Source organism: Natrix helvetica, assembly GCF_964273705.1.
Source record: "Natrix helvetica genome assembly, chromosome: 9".
NCBI classification, from domain to species: Eukaryota; Metazoa; Chordata; class Lepidosauria; order Squamata; family Natricidae; genus Natrix; species Natrix helvetica.
The window spans coordinates 27629331-27644662 of record NC_138560.1 but is presented as its reverse complement, the minus strand read 5'-3'; positions in this window follow the sequence as shown (position 1 = coordinate 27644662).

Sequence of the window (15332 nt, the reverse complement as noted above, 5' to 3'; positions counted from 1 at the left end):
TAATGTTTCTGGGTATATGAGGATGTCATCAAGATAAACTAACACCCACCCTTATGTATGTGTTTATGCAGCACCTCATTAATCAACTGCATAAAAACAGCTGGTGCCTCCTGCAGTCTGAATGGGAGTACTCTAAACTGGAAGCAAGCCAGAGGGCAGTTGAAACTCACCTCCTGCTTTTCTCTGGATTCCCGGAGTTAAATTAGCATGTGCAGAAGATGGTGAGTATAAAACTCCCTTCGTGATATTTCCTCCAGCACCGATTTCCTCCCCCAAATACATGAGCCCCCACCCTCCCCATTACTATGGCAGCCGATAGCAAGCATGCAAAGTAGAGGCTGACAGAGCCTGTTTCCTTTACAGCTTTGGTTTCTATATTTGTGGATTCTAGCACAATACATGAACTCCGTTAACATACAGGAGCATGCGTCCCACCTACAGCGGAACTGGCTGTATTGGCTTCCACTGCTCCTACCCCGCTTGTGGATTCAGCATGATCACACAACCGTAGGCAGACAGAAAAAGCTTTTGTTGGATGGTTTCAGAATCTCCCACAGAACCAGGAGCCTTTTGTATCTCTGGATAAATGGAGAAGTATGTCTGAGATTTGCAAAGATATCAGAATAGAACTTCCCTTGGCATGTGCAAAAGATGAAGGTTAGGATCAATTGGGGCACATTTGTACATTTATAGAAAGACTTATGTGTTTTTCATTGTTCATACCTCCTGCATCACTCACATGCCCAACAGAAAATTACTATCAAGGACTCTGCCCTCACCAGGTTCTTTGCGGCCAGTAATAAATGTTTAGCTGGTTACAAAGTCCTTACTTAAGTAACCGTGAACAGTAGGATGAAGAATTAGAAGTGCAATTTGACACTGGTAGAAGCAGAGGAGTCAGAAAATGCTCATTTAACTAGAGTCCTTGGGAGTTGGGCACTGTGCACAATATATACATATGTGTTGTGGCCCAGCCGGTGCCGCTGCCGCTGCCACCAGACTCCGACAGCGAGGTGTCCTCTGAGTCGGCTCAAGAGGAGGTGGGGGACCCTGGACAGGGTTCCGACGCTGAGCAGGGCGCAGAGAGGCTGGTTGGCCACCAGGGGGCGCCTGAGGCATGGAGCAGTGGTGAAAGCCAAAGGAAGGGGGCTCCTGATGTCATGCCTTGGAGCAGTGGAGAGGAGTCACAGGACAGTGAGTCAGACAGCAGTGAGCTATTAGATGCTCGTTACCGACGTGCTACCCGGCGTAAGGAGCAATTGAGCAATTACCGGAGATAATGGCTCTCAGCTGCTGATCATTAGACTCCTCTCCAGACTATAAAGGGACTGCTTGTGGACACACCCTTTGCAGGAATCAACTGATCATTGGAGTTGGAGAAGCTCAGATCTGTGTCGTACTTTGGCAGGCTGGATTGCTGCTAAAGATTTTACCTGGATTACTGTCAATCTGTTCCCTGGACCTTGGCTGCTAAGGTGATTATCTGGAGCTTGGTAGCTGGATTGCTGCCAAGGGGTGTCGCTGTAGCTGGATTGCTGCCCAGAGTGCTATCTTGACCTTGGCAGTCTGGATTGCTGCCAAGGTGGAACCTGTATGTCAATAAACATCTTTGAAGAGACTTTGTGTCGGAGTGTCTTGGTATACAAGAGGAGGGGGACAGAACAGATTGATTCCTGCCCCAAACAAAACTCCATTAAGTTGCAATGGAGCAACTACAAGCTGAGATGGCCCAGTTGGCTCAACTGATTGCTTTGCTGGCTGGTCAGGTCTCTCAGCTCCAGGGGCTTGCAAACCCCCTCCAGCCAAGGAGGAAATGTCCAGTGGCTACACCAGACAAGTTTGATGGCAAACAAGCAATGTTTGCAGCGTTCCTGGGCCAATGCCAGCTGTTTATCAGCTTGAGAGCGGAGGACTTTCCCACTGACCGGACGAAGGTGGGATTTATCATCAGCTTGCTCTCAGGCACAGCAGCGAGGTGGGCCACTCCATTGCTCTCCCAACCGAGCCCCCTGCTGGACGATTTTCAGGGTTTTTGTAACCATCTCCGGCTGATGTTTGAAGATCCCATTAAGGGGGAAACAGCCACCAGACTCCTGAAAGAGTTGCACCAGGGGCGTGGTTCTTTGCAGGATTATGTCAGCGAATTCCGGCTGCTTAGTCAGGACTCTGCTTGGAATGAGCCAGCCCTTATGGACACTTTCCAGGACGGCCTATCAGATGGCCTGCAGGACGAGCTTGTGAGGGTGGACAGGCCTCCAACGTTCGACGCGTTGGTTCATTTGTGCCTCAGGATAGACGCCCGGCTGCAGAGGCGGAGGCCTCGCCGCGTGTCCCAGGAGACCAGTAGGGTGCCGGTCCCTCACGAGACTGCAGTTGCACGGGAGGAGCCCATGGAGTTGGGTGCCGCCAAACCCCGCTTGTTGCGCACGGAGATGGACAGACGGCGTGCAGGGGGGTTGTGTTTCTACTGTGGGGATTTTGGACACTTGGCTTTGGTTTGCCCCAAAAAGGGTAGGGGGGCTGTGCGGACTGCGGCCTCCCCTCAGCAACGTGTCGGGAAACGGGCGGGGCCCAATCTGAGGGAGACTTCGGGTCGGGCACAGGCCGGAACAGAGGCGGAGGGGCCTCCACGACATATGATTCTTGCAGCGCACATTCTCTTGTCGGGTAGTCCGCAGGGAATACCAGCCCATGCCTTGGTCGATTCCGGGGCTACCACGAATTTTATGGATGCAGCGTTTGTCACTAAATATCACGTCCCTCTGTGCCCGGTAGACCCTCCGATGCGAGTGGAGACCATTGACGGCCGGGTGCTTCTGTCTGGGCCCATCAAGAACGCCACGCAGCCTTTGTGCCTGATCCTCGGGGAGCATGAGGAGGCCATTCAATTTTACGTGGCTTCGGGTCTGCATTTCCCCGTGGTGTTGGGCTTGGCTTGGCTGCGGGCGCACGATCCCCAGATCTACTGGTCGCAGAACCGCATTTCGTTCCCGTCCTTGCAATGCGTGGACCATACCCGTCATGTTTGCGCGGCTCAGGTGCCCAGTTCGGCCGAGGTGACAGTGCCGCCGGATTTAGCGGAGTTCGCGGACGTGTTTAGCGAGCAGGAGGCGGATCAACTGCCACCGCACCGGCCTTACGACTGTCCCATTGACCTGGTACCTGATGCGAAACTCCCGACGGGCCGCCTATACTCCATGTCTGAACCGGAGTTGGCCGCATTGCGGGACTTCCTTGACAAGAACCTTGCCCGGGGTTTTATCCGGCCTTCGTCTTCGCCCTTGTCTGCCCCGGTTTTGTTCGTCAAAAAGAAGACCGGGGATCTAAGACTTTGTTGCGATTACCGGCGCTTGAACGCCATCACGATCCGTAATCGCTACCCGTTGCCTCTGATTCCCGAGTTGTTGGAGCGGCTCCGGGAGGCCGTGGTGTTTACCAAACTGGACTTACGTGGAGCTTACAATCTGGTTCGAGTCAGGGCGGGGGACGAATGGAAGACAGCCTTTGGCACCCGATACGGACATTTTGAGTATACGGTCATGCCGTTCGGGTTGACCAATGCCCCAGCTGTCTTCCAACATTTTATGAACGATATCTTTCGGGACCTTTTGGATCAGTTTGTCGTCATCTACCTGGACGACATCTTGATCTACTCTACGTCCCGGAAGGATCATCAACAGCACTTGCGTCAGGTCTTGCAGCGCCTTCGAAAGCATCGCTTGTTTGCCAAGCTGGAGAAGTGTCAGTTCTGGCAGACCACCATCGAGTTCCTGGGGCACTGTATTTCCCCTGAAGGAATTGCGATGGAGCCAGGCAAGGTGGAGGCATTACGAAGTTGGCAATCTCCTCGACGGATGAAAGACGTTCAGAGACTCCTCGGGTTTGCCAACTACTACCGGTCCTTCATCCCCGGCTTTGCTTTCTTGACCGCGCCCCTCACTCGGCTCCTGCAAAAGAAAGTGCCGTTTCACTGGGGGTCCACGGAACAACAAGCGTTCGTGGCCTTGAAGCGCGCTTTTACAAAGGAGCCGATCTTAAAACACCCTGATCCCCATCGCCCCTTTGTAGTCGAGGCGGATGCGTCCGACATCACGGTGGGGGCGGTGTTATTGCAGGCTCACGCCCCTGATGGCACCCTTTTCCCTTGCGCCTATTACTCTCGGAAACTCAATCCTTCCGAGCGCAATTATACCATCTGGGAGAAGGAGTTGCTGGCTATCAAGGCGGCGTTCGAAGCCTGGCGACATCACCTGGAGGGGGCCAGGCATCAGGTCGAAGTCCGGACAGACCATCGGAATCTGGAGTTTTTGACAACAGCCCGGAAGCTCAATCAGCGCCAGATCCGGTGGTCTCTGTTTTTTGCCCGGTTCCACTTCAAGGTCACGTATATCCCCAGTGCCTTGAACCAGAGGGCGGATGCCCTATCTAGAAAGCCGGAGTACTCAGACCCTGCTGACTCCCTGCCCCCCCGGACGGTCCTACCCGTCGAGTCCTTCGCTGCAATCCAGGAACCCGTGGATTTACGGTCGTTGATACGGAATGCGCAGCGAAACGACGAGTGGGTGGAACAACAGCGGGCAGAGGTAGGGCCGACATCCCCGTGGACCTTTGACGAGGACCTTTTGAGGTATCGGGATTGGCTCTACGTGCCTGCAGGACCGCTCCGTGGATTGGTTCTCTCCCAATGTCATGACACTCCGGCAGCGGGACACTTTGGCCTGTTCAAAACTTTGCACCTGGTTTCCCGTACGTTTTGGTGGCCTCGCCTGCGACACGACGTGCAGACGTACGTCACGTCATGTGTGCAGTGTCGACAGGCCAAATCAGCGACGGGAGCTCCTCCAGGCTTGCTACAGCCATTGCCGACCCCGGACAGACCCTGGGGAGCCGTGTCCATGGACTTCTTGACGGAACTGCCTCCGTCGTCCGGTTTCACTACGGTCCTAGTGGTGGTGGACATGCTCACCAAGATGGCGCATTTCATCCCCTGCCGGAGATTGCCGACAGCCCGCGCCACCGCCCGCATGTTCATCCAGCACGTGTTCCGGCTGCACGGCCTACCTGACCGGGTCGTCTCCGATCGTGGTACACAATTCACGGCCCAGTTCTGGAAAGGGCTGATAGCCGCTCTTGACGTTCAAGTTTGTCTGTCCTCGGCGCACCATCCCGAAACCGATGGAGGGACGGAGAAGGTGATTGGGATTCTGGAACAATATCTGCGCTGCTTCGTGAACCAGCAGCAGAACAATTGGGCGGAGTACCTCGCCGTGGCGGAGTTTGCGTTCAACAACTCGCAGCACTCCTCCACACGGACGACGCCTTTCATGGCGAACGTCGGGTACCACCCTCGTTTTTTCCCTCTCACCCCCGTGGACTCTCCAGTCCCCGCAGCGCAGGATTTCCTCTCTGAGCTTCAGGCGGTTCACCAGATGGTGCGCCACTACGTGAATCAGGCGAAGGAGAATTACAAGCGGGTGGCGGACAGGTCTCGCCGTGCTGTGCCGGAATTGGCCGTGGGTGATCGCGTGTGGTTGTCCACGCGGCATCTTCCGTCCCACCGGCCTACGAGGAAGTTGGACCACCGGTATCTGGGGCCGTTCCCTGTGGAGGCCGTTATCAATCCGGTGGCCTATCGCCTGACCCTCCCGCGCTCGATGCGAGTACACCCGGTGTTCCATCGCTCGCTCCTGATCCCTGAGCGGTCGGATTGTCCTCTCCGACGTCCCTCTTCGCCCCTGCCGTCGTCGCCTGACGTGCACGCACGGCCATCGCACAGAGTGACCCAGATCCGTGACTCGAGATGGCTCAAGGGTCGGTTCCAGTATTTGGTCGACTGGGCGGACGAAGACTCGGATGGTGGGACCTGGACCGATGCGACGGCTGTGCATGCTCCAGCTTTGGTGCGGGCCTATCATGGACGTTTTCCCTCCCGACCGCATCCCGAGCGTCAGGCCCGGGGGAAGGGCCCTGCGGTGAGGGATAGTGTTGTGGCCCAGCCGGTGCCGGTGCCGCTGCCACCAGACTCCGACAGCGAGGTGTCCTCTGAGTCGGCTCAAGAGGAGGTGGGGGACCCTGGACAGGGTTCCGACGCTGAGCAGGGCGCAGAGAGGCTGGTTGGCCACCAGGGGGCGCCTGAGGCATGGAGCAGTGGTGAAAGCCAAAGGAAGGGGGCTCCTGATGTCATGCCTTGGAGCAGTGGAGAGGAGTCACAGGACAGTGAGTCAGACAGCAGTGAGCTATTAGATGCTCGTTACCGACGTGCTACCCGGCGTAAGGAGCAATTGAGCAATTACCGGAGATAATGGCTCTCAGCTGCTGATCATTAGACTCCTCTCCAGACTATAAAGGGACTGCTTGTGGACACACCCTTTGCAGGAATCAACTGATCATTGGAGTTGGAGAAGCTCAGATCTGTGTCGTACTTTGGCAGGCTGGATTGCTGCTAAAGATTTTACCTGGATTACTGTCAATCTGTTCCCTGGACCTTGGCTGCTAAGGTGATTATCTGGAGCTTGGTAGCTGGATTGCTGCCAAGGGGTGTCGCTGTAGCTGGATTGCTGCCCAGAGTGCTATCTTGACCTTGGCAGTCTGGATTGCTGCCAAGGTGGAACCTGTATGTCAATAAACATCTTTGAAGAGACTTTGTGTCGGAGTGTCTTGGTATACAAGAGGAGGGGGACAGAACACATATGTAAATACAAAAATACATAAGACTTTCAATTCTCCAAGTCCAGATGAATGGCTTCCTAGTGTTCAAAAGAAATTTGCTGAGTGTACAGATGAAACTTCATGCATTACCTTTACAAATCCAGGGAAATGGTTGAAATAGCAGGTGAGAGATCACAGTGGGGACAGGCATAGTCTGTTTCCAAAAAGGGATAAAAGAAGGATTGAGGGACCATCAATCTGACAACTCCATCTTGAAAGACTCTAGAGCTAATCATCAGGTAATGGATCTACAGCAGAAGGATCTTAAAAGTAATGCAACGATTATCAGAATATAAATATATAATTCTTTAGCAGATGATCTCTTAGTTGATTCTAAAAATGATATAAATGCTTTCTTCCTTTTTCTTCCCTTCTAGTTTTGTTTTCTTTGTGGTTGATCTTCTGTCTTATGCTATTTTTTGTATTTTTGTTCATTGTTAAATGTTTTAAAAATTGTAAACTGTCCAGAGTCACTGTAAGTCAGGCAGCATATACATTATTGTTGTGGCTCAGCAGGAGCCGTTGGAGCTGCCACCAGACTCCAACAGCGAGGGTCCCTATGAGTCGGCTCTGGAGGATGTGGAGGACCCTGGACAGGGTTCCAACTCCAAGCAGGGATCAGAGAGGCTGGTTGGCCACCAGGAGGCGCCTGAGGCATGGAGCAGTGGTGAAAGCCAACTGCTCCTGGCGTCATGCTTTGGAGCAGTGGGGAGGAGACAAGGGAGTGGTTTCTGGATGCCCGGCAATGGAGAGCTGATAGACATAGAGAACAGCTATGGATTTACAAGAGATGATTGGACTCAGGTGATCATAATCAGGCTCCTCGCAAGGCTATTTAAGGAAGGACTTTCCGAAAGTCGTTTTGTAGGAATTAACTTATCATTAGAGTTGGAGACACTCTCAAATCTGTGTCGTACCTCGGCAGGCTGGATTGCTGCCAAGGTGTTATCTGTACCTGGATTGCTGCCAAGGTTTAAACTGTATATATATAAAACATCTTGCAGAGACCTTGTTTCGGAGTGCTTTGGTATACGAGAAGAAGGGTCAGAACAGATTGATTCCTGCCCCAAACAAAGCTCCATTAAGCTGCAATGGAGCAACTACAGGCTGAGAATGCCCAGTTGGCTCAACAGATTGCTTTGCTGGCTGGTCAGGTCTCTCAGCTTTCGGGACCTGCTAACACCCCACCCCACCCCAGCCAAGGAGGAAATGCCCAGTGGCTACACCAGACAAGTTTGATGGCAAACAAGCTATGTTTGCAGTGTTCTTGGGACAATGCCAGCTGTTTATCAGTTTGAGAGCGGAGGACTTTCCCACCGACCAGACGAAGGTGGGATTTATTATCAGCTTGCTCTCAGGCCCAGCAGCTCGTTGGGCTACTCCATTGCTATCTCAGCCTAGCCCTTTGCTGGATGATTTCCAGGGCTTTTGAAACCATCTCAGGCTGATGTGTGATGATCCCATTAAGGGGGAAACAGCCACAAGACTACTCAAGTTGCTGCAGCAGGGCCGTGGCTCCTTGCAGGATTATGTCAGCGAATTCCGGCTGCCTAGTCAGGACTCAGCTTGGAATGAGCCAGCCCTCATGGACACCTTTCAGGACGGGCTTTCAGATGACCTGCAGGATGAGCTGGTGAGGGTGGACAGGCCTCCGACATTTGACGCATTGGTCCACTTGTACCTCCGGATAAACGCCCGGCTGCAGAGGTGGAGGCCTCGCTACACAGGCTGGACCTTGGCAGGCTGGATTGCTGCCAAGATGTTATCTGGACCTTGGCAGGCTGGATTGCTGCCAAGGTGTTATCTGGACCTGGATTGCTGCCAAGGTTTAAACTGTATGTAAATAAAACATCTTGCAGAGACCTTGTGTCAGCCTCTGCTTTGCTGCTTGCTTTCGGCTGCCATTGAAATGGGGAGGGGGGGAGATAACATGGTATTTGGGAGGGGAAGCTTAAGCACAGGAGTGAATGAAGAAGGGAGTGGTTTTCTCACCATCTACTGCGCATGCTGCAGATAGTGGAATTGCCGCCAAGGCCAACCATCCGGCATACCAACTTGATGATGTGTTTTGAAGCTGCAGCCCACATGATACCTGTGGGGTGTGCGGATTGGACTGGGGGATGGGGTTACTCATAACCAGTAAAAGTATTCTTAATTCTGAAATATGGAGTTGAGTGGTTTCTTTCTTGGTTACTGATGGAGGCTGCCCTGACATTAAGCAAGATCTCAGTTTCACATTCAACCTGGAGTTAACACCTTCCAAGGGGAGTGCAATAAAATCCCAAACTTCAAAAGAATGTCCCACCCAGGCAGCGACCAGGAGGAAGACATAGGAGCAACTGCATCCTCATGCCCTCTGGAAACTGCGACCTACCACATGTTTGCTGGACCCGTGTCCCTCCTGGCTTGTACTGGCATCCTGGGAGGTTACACGCGACTGGCTCCAGGGCCTAGTGAACGCTTCGCTGGGCGAGGGGTCTCTTCCAGCCGCCTTGAAAGAGGCGGTGGTGAGACCCTTGCTCAAGAAGCCTTCCCTGGACCCTATGGAGCTGGCCAATTATCGTCCTGTCTCCAACCTTCCCTTTTTGGCGAAGGTTGTAGAGAGTGTGGTGGCTTATCAGTTTCCACGACATCTGGAGGAAAATGATTATCTAGACCCGCGCCAGTCCGGCTTTCGCCCCGGACACAGCACGGAGACGGCCTTGGTCGCGTTGGTGGATGATGTCTGGAGGGCCAGAGATAGGGGTTGTTCCTCTATCCTGGTCCTATTAGATCTCTCGGCGGCTTTTGATACCATCGACCATGGTATCCTGTTGCACCGACTGGAGGGGTTGGGGGTCGGGGGCACCGTTCTACAGTGGTTTGGCTCCTACCTCTCCGGCCGGATGCAACGTGTGTTGACAGGGGAGCAGAGGTCGAATCTAAGCCCCCTTATCTGTGGGGTGCCGCAGGGGTCGGTCCTCTCGCCGCTCCTGTTCAACACATATATGAAGCCGCTGGGTGAGATCATCCGTGGTTTTGGGGTGGGATATCATCTGTACGCTGATGATACTCAGCTGTACATTTCCACCCCAAACCACCCCAACGAAGCCGTCGAAGTGATGTCCCGGTGTGTGGAAGCCGTACGGGTCTGGATGGATGACAACCGACTCAGGCTCAACCCTTCCAAGACAGAGTGGCTGTGGCTGCCGGCCCCCCGGTTCAACCAGTTAATTCCATCTCTGGCCATCGGGGGCGTACAACTTGCCCCGGTGGAGCGGGCGCGCAATTTGGGCGTCCTCCTGGATGCCCGGCTGTCCATGGATGACCATGTGACGGCCGTGGCAAGGGGGGCGTTCCACCAGGTTCGCCTGGTGCGCCAATTGCGCCCCTATTGGACCGGGATGCCTTGCGCACAGTCACTCATGCGCTGGTGACGTCTCGCCTGGACTACTGCAACACTCTCTACATGGGGCTTCCCTTGAAATGCACTCGGAGACTACAGTTGGTCCAGAACGCGGCCGCGTGGGTAATAATGGGGAGTACAAGGTACTCCCATGTGACACCTTTCCTGCGCGAGCTGCACTGGCTACCTGTGGTCTACCGGGTGCGTTTCAAGGTCTTGATAACGATCTTTAAAGCGCTCCATGGCTCAGGACCTAGATACCTGCGGGATCGTATCCTGCCCCATACATCCCTGCGACCAATCCGCTCGCACAGAGAGGGACTCCTCCAGGTGCCGTCTGCCAGACAATGTCGGGGGGCGGTGTCTAGGAGTAGAGCCTTCTCTGTAGCGGGCCCAGCCCTGTGGAATGACCTTCCCCCGGATATTAGGACTACCTCTGACCTCCGCGCCTTTCGGATAAAGCTCAAGACCTACCTATTCCAAATAGCTGGCCTGGCTCAACCATAGTTCGCTCACTCTGCTCCTGACGGGTTTTTAAATTTTAATTCTGGGGTTTTTAGATTTTACTGTGTTTTAATTGTCTCTATTTATCTGCCTCCCTTCTCCATGTCCATGTACATGTATTTGTTTATTGTGTATGTGTTGTCTATTTTATATTTTATGTGTTTTCTTGTACGCCGCCCCGAGTCCTTCGGGAGAGGGTGCGGCTAAGAAATAAATTTTATTATTATTTTATTAAATGGAGCGAATGGCTGGATTACACTTGGAAGAAGAATCTGTTCGCCCCAGATGGACCTTGGGAGTGGGACAGAAGTATGATCCTGAGGAAACTCCATTTGGGGTCACCACAAGGAGACAGAGGCGTCCAGCTGCTGCATGGCAGGAGTTCGAGGAGGAGAACCTTATGATGTCTCAGGCCATGAAACTCTTCAAAGAGGCTTGGGAGAGGTGACGTTTATGTGATCCTGAAAGAGAAGATCTTCTCCCAGAAACAGAGGAGAGAACTGCAGAGGGTCTGTCTGCCCGAGAGAGACTGGGGGCGCGGATGGTGGTGATGATCAGGATGAACAAGCCCCAACCCCAGTAGCAGCGGCTACCAGAGCCATCCCAAGGGGGGAGGGGACCCCCGCAGACGCCGGATGGCCAAAGTTCCTCCACTTGTATGAAATTCGGTGGGGAGGCAAAAAATCTTGGATTTTTTCTCGTTCAAGTATGGAATTACATGCGTCAGTTTGGCAAAGATTTGCCTACAGAAGAAGCCAAGGTAAGAATTGTTACCATGGCATTAGAAGATAAAGCAGCGGCTTGGATGGTTGCTCTGCATAACACTAATTCCCCCCTACTGAGAGATTATAATAGGTTTATGGCCGTTCTGAGGAAACGCTTTGATGATACGGTCACAGAGCGAAAAGCTAGAACTAAATTTAAAACCCTCACCCAGGGAAACAGGCCAGTTGTTGAATATATACAAGAATTTCGTGAATTGTCTGTTTATATGAGGGGTTGGTCCGAACAGGCCCTGTTGGATGGCTTCATGGACGGTTTAAACAAAGATATATACCAGAACTAAACAGTGGATAAACAGCACTGGTATGAGTTGGCAGTGGATGTGGAAATCGATTTAGCCCAAGACAAGTACCGTGACGACAGTGAAAAAGAGACGGCTACTCCCCCCCCAAAAAAAAACCTCCAAAGAGCTCCAAAAGGAGGGAAAAGTTGGTCTACTAGCAAGCCCCGAGCCATCACCTGTTTCCATTGCGGGAAGGAGGGGCACATAGCAGCAAACTGCCGCACCAAGATGGGACCAAAACCTTCTATTGGGGGAGAGAGAAAACCAGACAAACGGCCCGGGAAAAGAAGGGAAACCGCCATGAAAGGGGTGGAGCCGACTGCGCAGTTCCATCCCACTCCAAGGGAGGGGGAACCATCCTCCTCATTGGAGGAAAGTGAAACCGAATCTGATGACGAACATCTGGTAAGTTCCCGATCGGTCCCCATGACTATCCCAGTAGACCTTAAAGTGCCCTCTACTGGAGCGCAAGAAAAAATGCTAGCCCTCTTAGATTCAGGATGCACACGTTGCATCGTTAGCCCCGAGGTGGTGGAAAAACTGGGGCTGAAATTGAAAACTTTAAAAGTTCCCATTGCTGACTTCCGGTGGTGACGTGGAGGCGAGTGGGGGGAAGAAAGCAGGGCTCTGCTCTTCGAACCCCGATATACACGCCTGGAGGATCCCCCAGGGGGATACGCTGAGCTTGTAGGGTGAAGCGGAGAAGTAGGGATACCCCAGAACGAACGAGGCGGAAGGCGATCGCCCGTTACGACTGGGGATACCCTTTTTAACCCAGCGTGTAAACGTTCGCCGCTTGCTGCACTGAATGGTGGACCTGAAGCCTCGGCAAACCACCAAATAGAAGAAGGAAGGAAGAAAATTGAATCAACTTTTGCTACATTGTTGCAACGCCTGATACAAGTGAAAACAGCGGAGAGCTACAGGCTGGGAAAAGACGTACCTAAACTATAGAGGAGAACGGGCAAACAGGGAGACTCCAGAGATCTGGCGTGAAAACCCCATCAAAAAGGCCACTGAAAGAGGTGAGAGCGACACTTTAAAGTTTAAAAGGAGCCCGAACAGAAATGAGGGGAAAGAAATACGATCTGGCTGAGGCTACTTTGGACTCGGGTAGCAGGAGAAAGGAGACAGAAGGAGACTTTGAAAGATCGTGCTAGACCGGGGAACAGCAGCAGACAGCCATTAATTATAGAGCAACAAAGTATCAAGGCGGAAGAGAAAGCGGACGAAATCGCAACATTGTAACAACTTAGAAGAGCCGGAGTATCTGAGCAAAGTTGAAAGAAAGGACTTGAAAAGAACTTAAAAGAATTTAAAGAAGCTCTAAACTTAAAGAAACACAGAGGAAAAAGTGGTGAATGAACTGTCTATATTAACTTTATACAATTGTTATAATCTTTATAATCAAATATTTAAATTAATCAATATTTAAGACAATAGCGTTATTTATATATATATTTATTGCTACATTGCTATAACCATAAATAAGTGTGAATCCTGGTGGCAATTACTAGCTATATATGCCACAACCATTTAAATAAGTTTAAATTTAACATTATTAAGAAACAATCTAAGCATTTAAGTACTTAAATATAGCACTGTAAATGTTAAAATGAACAAATATTGAGACTCTCCCCAGTCCTCCCTCCCTGCCTATATAACCCCTTCTCCCAACACCTCTAGATATTATTGTATAATAATAATAATAATAATAATAATAATAATAATAATAATAATAATAATAATAATAATAATAATATTATTATTATTATTATTATTATTATTATTATACTGTATTACTTAAAATTTATATAGTATGCTAAGATTAATGCGGATATACTAAGACAAAAAAAAAAAGAAGGTGGGGGGAAAGATTGAATGCCAGTTTGGGACAATATATACAAGATACTTTCAGAACAAGATAAAACTATAAGAGAAATGGCAAATATAACATCAACAGCACTTAGAAGTAGAAAAAAGATGAACATCAACCCTGCAATAAACCCAACAACAAGGGGTTCGCCGGCCCCCCCAACATCCAAAGGGCCAACAGAAGAAATGAATGAAACAGAAAAAACAAATGTGGGGTCGAATACTGAAAATATACAGACAGTGCTGCAAACCATTCAAGAAACTATGCTAAAATTCCAAGAAACAGCAACAAAAAACCATGATGAAATGAAAAAAGATATGAATGAAATGAAAATAGATATGAATGAAATGAAAGCAGAGATGTGTGAAATGAAAAATGAAGTCAAGAAAGATATACAGAAATTGGATGATAAATGGAAACTATACAACAAGCTCTGGGAAAGAATGAACAATTAATAAAAGAAGTAGAAAAAAGAACAGAACAGACAGAAACAAAAATAAACCAGGTTGAACAACAAATGAAAGCATCAAATAAAAATCTAGAGGAATCGCTTATTCACATGGAGATGGACCGTGCAGCTTTCTACCTCCGCTTTCAGAATGTGACAGAGGTAAAAGGTGAAGACCTAACTACGATAATGTCTGGCTTAATTGCAGAAACTTTAAACACAGATAAGCAAGAGATCATAAATGAACTCGACGACATTTATAGAGTTACCACCAATTATGCGAGGAAACATCGACTACCCAGAGAAGTGCACATCAGGTTCGCAAGGAAAAAAGTAAGAGACATACTATATAAAATAACAAGAGAAGAACCGATGATGTACGAGGGGAAGGAGATACTAATATTAAAACAAATCCCACGAAGAGTGAGGGAACAGAGAAGAGACTACCAATTCTTGGCCACGCAATTAATTAAGAGGGAGATACTATTTAGATGGTTAATACCAGAAGGGATGTTAGTAACATGGCAGGAGAAGAGAATTAAAATTGACAACCTTGAAAAAGCACAGGAATTATACGAGCAATTAATGTATCCAGAAGAGAAACAAAACACAGAAGAGGAAATAGAATATAGAAGAAGGGAAGAAAGACAACAAAAGGCAAGGGAGGGAAGACAGGGAGGAAGTAGCAGGGAAGAGGAAGAACAACAGAAAGAAGAAGAAGTAAGACCAAAAACAAGAAGTCAAAAAGAACCTTCCTGAAGCTAGGTTTGGAGCTGCTGGAGAGAAGGAGGGGGTGAGTCACAAGACAAAGACACTGAGGTGGGGGCCCTTAAACTCCATATCATTTGAAGCTTCCTGAAGCTAGGATTGGAGCTGCTGGAGAGAAGGAGGGGGTGAGTCACAAGACAAAGACACTGAGGTGGGGACCCTTAAACTCCATATCATTTGAACCTTCCTGAAGCTAGGATTGGAGCTGCTGGAGAGAAGGAGGGGGTGAGTCACAAGACAAAGACACTGAGGTGGGGACCCTTAAACTCCATATCATTTGAAGCTTCTTGAAGCTAGGATTGGAGCTGCTGGAGAGAAGGAGGGGGTGAGTCACAAGACAAAGACACTGAGGTGGGGACCCTTAAACTCCATATCATTTGAACCTTCCTGAAGCTAGGATTGGAGCTGCTGGAGAGAAGGAGGGGGTGAGTCACAAGACAAAGACACTGAGGTGGGGGCCCTTAAACTCCATATCATTTGAAGCTTCCTGAAGCTAGGATTGGAGCTGCTGGAGAGAAGGAGGGGGTGAGTCACAAGACAAAGACACTGAGGTGGGGGCCCTTAAACTCCATATCAT